The sequence below is a fragment of the Nicotiana attenuata genome, chromosome 2 (assembly GCF_001879085.1).
Source record: "Nicotiana attenuata strain UT chromosome 2, NIATTr2, whole genome shotgun sequence".
In the NCBI taxonomy this organism is placed as follows: domain Eukaryota; kingdom Viridiplantae; phylum Streptophyta; class Magnoliopsida; order Solanales; family Solanaceae; genus Nicotiana; species Nicotiana attenuata.
The window spans coordinates 1,362,265-1,372,292 of record NC_031990.1 but is presented as its reverse complement, the minus strand read 5'-3'; the positions used below and the strand labels follow the sequence as shown (position 1 = coordinate 1,372,292).

The 10,028-nt window shown below is 36.3% G+C and overlaps 1 pseudogene; it reads left to right on the top strand.

The window, feature by feature from the left end:
- On the top strand, positions 6,047-9,343 carry LOC109242925 (annotated as a pseudogene).

The window sequence follows — 10,028 nt, the reverse complement described above, 5'->3', positions numbered from 1 at the left end:
ACTGGCATCTCTCTGAATCTCTTCAGGTGGGTCGCATGAAAAAGTGGCGTGGCCGCGTGAGCTGAACACGGGCCGCATAAATCCAACCGCGGACGCGTTGTGAGAGCCCTGAATATGCACTTCTCTGAATCTCCTAGTGCAGCCGCGTGCACTTTTGTGCGGTCCGCACTAGGCTCTTTTTTTCCATCACTTTACTTGGCCTTTGATACTTGAGCAGGTTTCACTCCATTTGAGCCGATCTTTGACATTTCAGTCACTTTGTCGCTCAAACCTGCAATCAAGCACAACCTGTGAGCATTTTGGGATTATTTCGTATCAAATTATACTCAAAGCATAGGCAAGTAGGGGAATAAAACACGTTAAAATCCTACTTATCAACTCCCCCAAACTTAAACCTTTGCTTGTCCTCAAGCAAACAAAATAGACTCACCTCTTAAAGGAACATCCAAGTAATTCCAGCTATCCTAAAGTAACCTCAACAAGCATCAATTGGGACTAACAATTGCCCTCAATACGAATGCATCATTAACACATTTTAAACTTCAAAAACTATGGTTCAAGTGTGACACAAGAGCATTAAGCGTTGACACATTTCATCAAAGAACTTTTCTCAAATACCTTGGTCATTGTGGAACCCAAACTCACGCATCCTCAACTCTCCCTAAGCGAACCTCACCTTTTAGAGTATTGACACACAAACTGAGGTTGATGGACTTTCACTCATCTCTCTCAAGAAGAAGGCCACAAGTCCGGCTCTAGGTACCATATGCTTCCCCTTATGTAAGTATCCACTAATGTAGGCTCCCTTCAACTCGAAATCAATAGGGCTTTTGCGGAGTCATTGTGAAGGCTTTTGGATAAGGGTAGGACATGTTTTTATTCAAATGGGTTCAATCTTTCCTTAAGCACTTCCTTTGATTCATTTTGGCACACTTTCTTGACTCATTTGAGTATTTCACTTCTTTTCAAGGGGTTAGAGGGACACATTGTCGCTCTTTCTTATGCAATTCAAATCATTTCTCCTTTTTCTACTTTTTCCACGCCTTTTTCACTTTTGTTTCCTTTGAATCCCCTTTTTATTCTTTTTCACATTGGTCTTTCTTTTTGTCTTTTTCTTTTCTTTCTTTTTCATTGCTTTCCTTTTCCTTTTGCTTTTGTACCTTTTACCACTTTGTTTCCTTTCTTGTCTCTCCTCCCCCAAACTTAGACATTTGCCATTACTTCAAGGGAAGATTTTGGGTGCCAAGATAGGGTATCTTTTAGAATGGGTATAGGCTTGTAACATCGGTTCTTGAAAGAAAAAGGTTCAAGGCTCGAAAGGGTTAACTAGGGATCATTTCATTGGTAGGCCATTGAATTGTTCAACTTAACATTGGGATCAAGGAGAACCTATAATCACTTCTCAAGTCAAATTTCACCTAGGATTTCGCCTCAACAAACATTCAGGGCAAGTTTTAGACCATTGGCTCTGGACTTGGACTCACAATTCGATTCCTCACCACACATGCTAGGGGATTGCTAAAGACATTTTGTCGAGGGCCCACAACGACCTCAGTTATGATTCCAGCGCACAATGGTCCAAAAAGACCACATGATGATTGTTTGGTCAACACAAGAGTCTGAAGGCCACCACTTTCACCATCCAAAACACAACATTATGTCTTTGGTCATGGGATCGAAGGCAAATGTGTTAGGCCCAAGTGAATCTTTGCCTGAGGTGCCCTTAACTACGAAATATCAAAAACGGACTCAAACCCATAAGAAGGTTGTCACGCCATCTATCATTGGGAAGAGCCACCCGGTTTGCACTATACTCCACCCTTGGAAAGAACCGTGGCATTAAGAAAACTAAGGGCTTATTGAAAATGCCAAAAACAAAATAAAAGGCTACGAGCCTATCTATGAAGCTAAAAAAACGAAAAATTTTGCGAAAATAGAAGAACAGAATAAATATGTACAATCGGGGAGTAGAATATACAATAAGGGATGCAAATATACCGAATGTAACTTTATATACAGACCAAAAGAGAATAAAAGTACAAGAAAAGTAGCAAAAAGTACGGGAAAAGTAGCTAAAATGTAAAGTTATATACAGACCAACTAGAAAATCAAATCAACAGAACATAAATGAGAATCTAATATGTACAATCATCCAGATAATCCAAAAAAATGTAGGGCGCACCCCCACGAATAAGAGCTGGCATTGTCCCCAATGCCAACTACACACATAAGCACAAAAGATCAATGAAAGGATATAGAAGAGCTCCCTAGGCCTTGTCCGTCTGCATGGGATCCTCAGTGGTCCCCTGATCCTCTGTATGAGCGGGAACCTCAGACTAGTTCCCGGCCTGCTGCTGCTCTGCTGCTGGAACAGTGGCCTGCTCCTGGACCGGCTGAATATCGGGTGCATCACTGGAGGGAATCGCCTGAGTCTCTGCAAGCTCAATCATTACACCCTCTGTACCGGGAAGCTTCCTCTTCTTCCTTGGAGGCCTGGGTGCCTGCTCCTGTTGTGGCTCTGGTGTTGCTGCTGGGGGAGCTGAATCCTCAAATAACAAGTCTAAAGGCATCTGATCTGCCAATAACTTGTCCACGTCCGCTCTAAGCACCTTCACCGACTCCTTAGACGCCCTTGACTTTCTCATCTTTTTGTGCTCCTTGGCAAGCTCCTTCAGAGCTTTGCCATGTGAATCTACCGCCTTAGTCAAGGCAGCCTGAGTCTCCATAATCTTCTCCTGGTTGGCNCCAATTAGACCAAGTAACTAGGGTTCAAGTAGGGTAATTACTCTCTCGAGGTTTAACCCGTTAATTGGGACTACCATTTCTCATGGGTCCATCCCAATTCCTTGTTGGGTCAATTTTGGGGTCATAGACTCTCTTTCTCAAGAAGAGTTAAACCCACCAAGTTAGAATTAGTGTTTGCAACCACCAATCCTTAATTAAAACCTAAAATTAACCCAAATAGCAAACACTCAATATCAATCTATCCTTAGATGGCAACACCCACACTAGGGTTGAGCCACAACCCTAGCTAGTGAGTTTAGCTACTCATGCTAGATGCAGAAATTAAAGAAATAGATGAAGAAGCAAACATATTAATTGATTACTAAGGAAGAAATACAATATTGAAGGTCAAAAATGCCAAAAATGGCTAATCCCATTGTTCTCACGAGGCACGAGCTCAGCAGCTTCAGAAAAACAAAACTTAACCTAAAAATGGGAAAAGGATCTATTTACAGTGGCTAAAAAAACTGGACAAAAATACCCCTGCGGGGTCAGCGCGGGCCGCGCAAAAAGGTAGCGCGGCCGCGTTGGCTCTTGAACTCTTGAAACTTAACTCTCTGAAGTTGAGGGACGCGGACCGCACGAAAGTGTATCCCTTAAATACTTCTTTTTAAAACAAAATTCTTCGTATACTCAGTTCTTCAACTGCTTATTATTAATTTCACCACTTTTATCCAAACACGTAACTGCTTATTTTTTAAATCAGCTTCAGCACTTTAAAGTGCTTTTCAGCACCTAGTGCTTATCAACTACTCTAAATCAGCTAATCCAAGCGCCCTCTAATAAAAGCGACCCCATACTAAGGGCTCGAACCTGAGATTTCTGGTTAAGACTGAAGTAGTACTTACCATTCCACTACAATCCTGATTAATATCATACTTTATACTTTGTCTTTCATGGATATTGGATACTTATCCAAGTTCATGGTATTTACTGTTGAGAGCTAGTAGATTTCTTTTTCACATGATTATGTGTTTTCTTATGTATTTCAGAGGTAGTTGATAAAACTTTTTAAGCGTTCAATTCATTCTACATATTTATATTCTTGTCTATATAAGTTTAGTTTCATCGGAGTGCAATTATGATGAGATCTGTCTTTTGTAAATAACTTGTCAAATATTGGCACTAAAGGTCCGTAAATAAATTTTATAAAGTATTATGTCATGTATAAAATATGAATGCCAAAAAAAGATTATTGAATTGTACAGAATCAGTACGTCAGCTCAATATATACGAGTGTTATTATGTGTATGAATGAACATTAGGTTTTCTTATGAGAGTTGTCTTGACCTAAAAAACAGGAATTTTCCAAGATTGGTGATAAAAGCAAAGCAAAACTTACATTTCTGCGCCATTAAACTTATTGGCATGCTAATGTAATCAATTGGTAACAGTAAACACAAAGAAAGTTTGGAATCATTTCTAGGATGAACCTCGAGCGAATTCGCTTGTACTAGAGAAAAATACAAAAAAATGGATGCTCAGATTTTCCATACAAACAATTAACATCTGAGCAATGATTAAATAACATAAGTTACTCTCAAATATTAGAATAAATCACTATAAAATTTGCAGCAAGAATTTATGAATAGGAAAACAAGTAAGGAGACACGAAGAAATGAACGTTAAAACCTACTAACTTCTAAGGGTCATTTGGTAGGGAAATAAGTTATCCCGAAATTATAATACAGGAATTAAATTGTGATCAGATTATTCAGTGAATATATTTTTATAGGAAGATGTTTAGTTCATTGGATTAAAATTGAGATATATGGGGTGTAACATAAATATATGTTTGTTATATAGTAGATAAGTTTGCATAAATTTTTATTTTTAATTTTAACCTTGAATTGTTTAAACGACTTTGGAGGAAGAGCCTTGGAGAAGGACGTTTTTATTATTTTAGTACTTATTTCGAAATTAATTAATCCCAAAATTATTATCCCACTCTCAATATGGGATAGAATCCAATTGTGTGGGATATAATAATACTACCAATTATAGGATTAACTGATCTCAGAATTGCTAATTTCAAATTAAAAAATTTAACCAAACACGAGATAAAATAACCTTGCATCTAATCTCGGGATTATTATCTCTTATCCTACGTACCAAACGAATCGTTAAAAAATTTACTTTGCAAATGTCTAATGTTAGTTTTTATGTAAAAAAAAATGACACCCTTGTGTTTGGTTTTAGGTTCAAAGTAGTCCTTTAAAAATAATTTTGAGCAATTTTAGTTGTTTAAATTTGCAAAAAAATGAATACTTTTGATCTCCGTTAGACCGTCACTATTTAAGAAACTATATATTTTTATTCCGAAAATTGAACCGAAAATTTGTAATTCAGGACCAACGGACTAATTCATACATAGCAGTCCTTAGAGTGGCTAACTGGTGTCATTAGCAGTAGAAATGGAGTGAGATAACTACTTTTTAACATGGTATTTAGTTTTTATCCATTTTTTTTAATGCTGAGCAAAAATAACCACTACACTATTAAAATTAATATGAAAAGACATTTTTACCCTTTTACATGAGTGCCGTGTAAATATTAAGGACATGATGTCCTTAACATTTACACTGCACACATGAAGTTAATGATGTCATGTCCTTAACATTTTCACTGCACATATAAAGTTAAGGACATGATGTCCTAAAGTTTAACAACGGAAGGTACAAATACATGACACTTTGTCCTTAATATTTGCACAGCATTCATGAAGTTACTATGTCCTTAATATTTACACAACACTCATAAAGTTAAGGATACTATGTCCTTAATATTTACACTGCACACATGAAGTTAAAGACACCATGTCCTTAACATTTACACTGCACATATGAAGTTAAAGACACGAGGTCCTAAAGTTTAACAACAGAAGGCGCAAATACAAGTTAAAGACATTATGTCCTTAACATTTACACTACACATATGAAGTTAATGATATGTTGTCCTAAAGTTTAACAACGGAAGGTGCAAATACAAGACACTTTGTCCTTAATATTTATTCAGTATTCACGAAGTTAAGAACACCATGTCCTTAATATTTACACAACACCCATGTCTAGCACAGGGGTATTTTCGTCCAGGTGGGTAAAAATTTATTATGCACCGACTAAAGAGTAAATACATTTTAAACACTGGTTAAAAAGTAAAGACATCTCTAATTAGTGGCTAAGTGTGCACTTAGCCCTCATTAGCAGCAATATGGGCCGGATCTATTAAACATAATCAAGCCGAAAAATTAGTCCTCCAGTTAGAGAAATGAACGGCTGCCATTTCAGTCACTAACCCTATTTTACTACTCTATATAACAATCTGCTCTTGCTACAGCTAACTTTCTCTTCCTTTCAAACCTTCTCCAATGGCGCCCAAGAAAACAATCCGCAACCCAGACCTAATCCTCGGCCTGGGAAAATTCTCACGTTCCAAAATGTACCACAAAAAAGGCATATGGGCAATCAAGAAAAAAAACAACGGAAAATTCCTTTAACACCCAAAAAAACCCACCCCTACACCACCCACCTCAAATCCCCCAAAATTTTACCCAGCAGATGATGTGGTAAAACCACTTGTAAACAAACAAAAGCCAAAACCCACAAAATTAAGATCAAGTATTACACCTGGAACTGTTCTCATTATCTTAGCCGGAAGATTTAAGGGTAAAAGAGCTGTGTTTTTGAAACAACTTAAATCTGGGCTTTTGCTCGTTACTGGTCCTTTTAAACTTAATGGGGTTCCGTTAAGACGTGTTAATCAAGCTTATGTTATTGCCACGTCAACTAAAGTTGATGTTAGTGAGGTAAATGTTGAGAAGATTGACGATAAGTATTTTGATAAGGTAGCTGAGAAGAAACAGAAGAAGGGTGAAGACGAGTTCTTTGAAGAGAAAAAAGAGGTTTGTTTCATTTGTTCATTTTCTGCTATAATTTTTTTTTAAGTTTAATTCATATTTTTGCATTTTTAGATATAAATGTGAAATGTAGTGAGTTTCTAATTCTAAAAGAGATTTTTTCCTTCCTATACCATATATGAAACTTTATTATCAAATATGTGCATAGTATCTAAATTACCCGCCTAGTCCACATTTTTCCTACAATTTCTGTAGCATTCGTTTATTAGGAATTAATAGGGCAGAATCTTCCCTTAATAACGCGCGAAAAATCAGGAAAGAATCTTGGGATTGATTTTGTTCTACATTAAATTCAAGTTTTGAAACGGAAAGGAGATTTCGCATCTGCGTAATTTACTCTTATACTACAATTCAAAAATTTTAAAAAAAAGTACGAACAGCTTCAACAAACTGAATTCAAGTTGTAGAATTCAAATCATCGAGATTCAACAACTCAAAATTACTATATTCTGTTCTTCGTCGTTTTCAGAAATCAAACTGGCGATCATATATCTGTTCTTCATCTTTTTTTCTCTCAATCTAGAAATCCAAAAAAACGAAAAAATTTAGATTAATACATCAGCACCAACACGCAATCATGTCCAAAATCGCAATCATGCTACAATTGAATGGGAATTGGGATAACTATGACAGATTTAGAGATTTTGAAGTTGATGCCATTGTGGTAGATGAGAATGCAAGCTACAGTATTCTGATTTCTACAATTGCAGAACAACTATCGATTGATACTTCAGAAAAAATTGTAGAAATCAAAGACATGGTGAACGACAATTGTCCCCCAATGGAGATTAGGAATGATATGGGGTTCGTGTGTATATGGAGACCAAAAAGGATAATAAAAACTTAGGTTCATATCCGTTATGTATAAGTGTACGAGATTTCAATATGGAATTGGCAATCACCAACGATAACACAAGTGTAGGTTTGTATAGTTCGAAATTGCATAGAATTATGGTATTATCTATGCAATTTCGAACTATACAAACCTGCACTTGTGTTATCGTTGGTGATTGCCAATTCCATATTGAAATCTCGTACACTTATACATAACGGATATGTGAACCTAAGTTTTTATTCTCCTTTTTGGTCTCAATATACACACGAACCCCCATATCATTCCTAATCTCCATTGGGGGACAATTGTTGTTCACCATGTATTTGATTTCTACAATTTTTTCTGAAGTATCAATCGATGGTTGTTTTACAATTGTAGAAATCAGAATAATGTAACTTGCATTCTCATATACCACAATGGCATCAACTTCAAAATCTCTAAATCTGCCATAGTTATTCCAATTCCCATTCAATTGTAGCATGATTGCGATTTTGGACATGATTGCGTGTTGTTGCTGATGTATTAATCTAAATTTTTTCGTTTTTTTGGATTTCTAGATTGAGAGAAAAAAAGATGAAGAACAGATATATGATCGCCAATTTGATTTCTGAAAACGACGAAGAACAAAATATAGCAATTTTGAGTTGTTAAATCTCGAAGATTTGAATTCTACAATTTGAATTCAGTTTGTTGAAGCTGTTCGTACTTTTTTTTTTTAAAATTTTTGAATTTTAGTTTGAGTAAATTACGCAGATGCGAAATCTACTTTCCGTTTCAAAACTTGAATTTAATGTAGAATAAATCAATCCCAAGATTCTTTCCTGATTTTTCGCGCATTATTAAGGGAAGATTCTATCTTATTAATTCCTAATAAACGAATGGTACAGAAATGTGGACTAGGCGGGTAATTTAGATACTATGCACATATTTGGTAATAAAGTTTCATATATGGCATAGGAAGGAAAAAATTCAGTTAAAAGTATAAGATGTCGGAAGGAGTGCCATTGCTTGTGTACGTTTAAACTGTAATGATTGATTGAACGCTACATGTACCAAGAGAAGGGTGAAATTGAGTATCTTTGATCTTGATGGCCAATGTGGCTGTAGCTACATGAATTCAATTTGAGAGGTTAACTGGGCGGTTGTCGTTCTGTTGTCTACATATATCTGCTTACCGAACTTCTTACATTTCAGATACTATTTGTATTTATGTTAACTGTAATGGAATGAAATGGACTCGGATAAAGTGGAATGGATATGGAGAATTCTATTAAAATTGATATGGAGCATTGTGTTCACATTATTTTCCTTGCAAGGAGAAAAATGTGCTTCCACAGGAAAAGAAAGATGACCGGAAAGCTGTTGATGCAGCATTGATCAAGGTTATTGAGGGTGTTCCTGATTTGAAGGATTATTTGTCAGCGCGGTTCTCACTCAAGTCAGGCATGAAACCACATGAGTTAGTCTTTTAGGCAAAGAAATTCTATAGTACTTTTACTTGAATTGGTTCTCGTTATCTCTATTTTTGTGTCCTGTTAACTAGCTTTTAGGGGTTCTTACTAAGGATTTTGTTGATGGGAATCATCTTAAGTTAGAACATGCAATTTGATATTTCCCCCGTTGGAACTGTATATTCTTTATTACTAGCTACGTTGACTGTAACGATCTAAGATGTTTCTTGCTCTACATTTTGTGCATGGATGATGGATTTGCCTCTGATATTAGAAATGATCAAATTGTAATGCTTGATCGAAAGCTATATGTACCTAGAGAAGGTGTGAAATTGAGTTCCAACTTGAGAGGTTTACTGGCCGGTTGTTGTTTTGCTATCGACATATCTGCTTACTGAAGTTCTTTCATTTCGAATACTATTTGTAAACTCGTAATTCATTAAAGATAATACTTATTATCATGTGACACAGGGCTGTAAGACATAATAGAAATGGTCAAGTTCTAATGCTTGATTGAGAGCTACATGTACCAAGAGAAGGGTGAACTTGAGTACCCTTGATCTTGATTGCCAATGTGGCTGTAGCTACATTAATTCATTGAGAAGTTTACTGGCCGGTTGTTGTTTTGCTGTCGACATATCTGCTTGCTGAACTTTTTACATTTTCAATACTAGTAATAATCATTTTAGAAAGGTCATACTTATGTGGTAATTTATGTCAAATTCTAATGCTTGTTGAAGCTACATGTACCAAGAGAAGGGTGGAATCGAGTACCCTTGATTTTGATTGCCAATGTGGCTGTAGCTACATGAATTCATATTGAGAAGTTTACTGGCCGGTTGTTGTTCTGCTGTCGACATATCTGCTTACCGAACTTCCTACATTTCCTATGCTAGTTGTGGTAGTTCACTTGTTCTATGTTCATGTTTATGTGATGAGAAGGGCAGAAGGAGAAATGGCATAGAATTTAGCCTTTTCAAGATGCCTTTCTCTAAAACCAATCATATCTGCACTTTCCAGGCTCACTGTTTTGACTTCCAGC